We start from the raw sequence: 1,692 nt of genomic DNA, 5'->3' as shown, positions 1-1,692 counted from the left end.
CTATTATTCTAACTCTATGGCTATACCAACAAAAAGCAATGTTCCTCAACAGAAACATGACATGTGAATATTTGACATTCTGACCTATCAATACGTACATTAGATACCAGTAAAGCAATAACAGACAGTCGGTTCAGTAAACAGACTAAATAAGTTCTAGAATTTTCTTTCCACCTTTAATTAAACATATCCCCAGGTGGGAGGACTGCACCCTGGAAATTTTAAGAAGGAGCCATTAGTGTCACAACTTCTCTGAGGTCCTTCTGCTTAATGTCAGAAACTTCTTCCTCATCTGAGCACAGAAGAACAAAACAAATAAGGAAATATTGAACACAAATATTAAAACAACCTCCAACATGAAGGACAGCCTGTTTGAACTTTAGAATTCCTAGGTTTGGAGTTGTACAAAGAAGAAAAAGGAAATGCCAATGTGAAGGTTAAATTTACTGCATAATGTAAAGTTTTGCTAACAACTTCTCCAAGTTCAATAGTCACTGGACACAAAAACATATTAGCAGCAATCAATAACTAAGATTCTTGTCTAAATAGGAAAAACTGAAAATGCCAAATGAACCTACTCTAAAGTGCAAATTGTTTGTTTAACCTTTCTATTATCACACAATCATGGAAAATTGAATAGAAACTATTGTGATATTCCTTACAATTTACCCTTAAGTGTCAATGTCTCCATGAATGAAGTCAGCAGTATAGAAAACAGTCTGGCTTATTTTCAAGATTTTGCTCTTTTCCCAAAATAATTCATCCTACATAAATTATATGGATAATTGACTTTATTTGTTCTCTTTAAATTTTATTACAGTGCTGGAGATATGCATACACATAGAGAAAAAGAACTTAAAATATACTAAAAGCTATACTTAAGAATCATATGTTTCTTAAACTGGAAGAAATAACTTGGGTTAATGTAAAATCTATCTGAATTTAACTCTTCCTCATGACAGTCTCAACAAACTTAGTCATTTAATATTATCAACATAATGTTGTAAACAATCCACGTATTTCAGTTCATTTCACTTTAATTTTTCACAAGTACTGGATGTTCAAACATTTCACTAGAGAGTCAAGAGCCTGCATCACATTGCATAAGACATCATACTATCTCTAGAATTCAGCATGAAGTAATGGTGTGGATCTTAGAGAGGTAAATAGCTCCTAATTGTATTCACTACCCCTGCTAATATTAAATATCAATTAACTCTAACCGTGTGGTGTCATTTCCAGAGAATGGGCAATTCTTAAATTCTCCTGATAGTTCTCCCTGAAAGCATGTTAGATATTATATAAAATAATATTAAAAGACACCAAGGACAATGAGTTTCCATTAATTAAAGCTCTTCCTGTAGACATACCCCATGGATTCAAGAGTTGAGAGACTTTTCAGAACTGACAGTTTGCCAAAATATGAGTCTGTGTTTGCCTAAGAAAAGAAATGTATACAAAAAGATGCCTGCCAATATCTGTTCAATGACTACTCATTGTTTAATAAGAAACCATCAGGTTTCTCCTGTCAGACCTATGAGTGAAAGCATATGGTATCTGTCCTTCCCTGCCTGACTTATTTCGCTTAGCATGACACCCTCAAGGTCCATTTACTTTGCTACAAATGGCCATATTTCATTCTTTCTAACAAAGGACCATAGGGAGGGGAAAGGGAAAAGAGAGTTGGGGAGA

Source organism: Suricata suricatta, chromosome 1 (genome assembly GCF_006229205.1).
Source record: "Suricata suricatta isolate VVHF042 chromosome 1, meerkat_22Aug2017_6uvM2_HiC, whole genome shotgun sequence".
Classification (NCBI taxonomy): domain Eukaryota; kingdom Metazoa; phylum Chordata; class Mammalia; order Carnivora; family Herpestidae; genus Suricata; species Suricata suricatta.
This window is presented reverse-complemented; position numbering follows the sequence as displayed.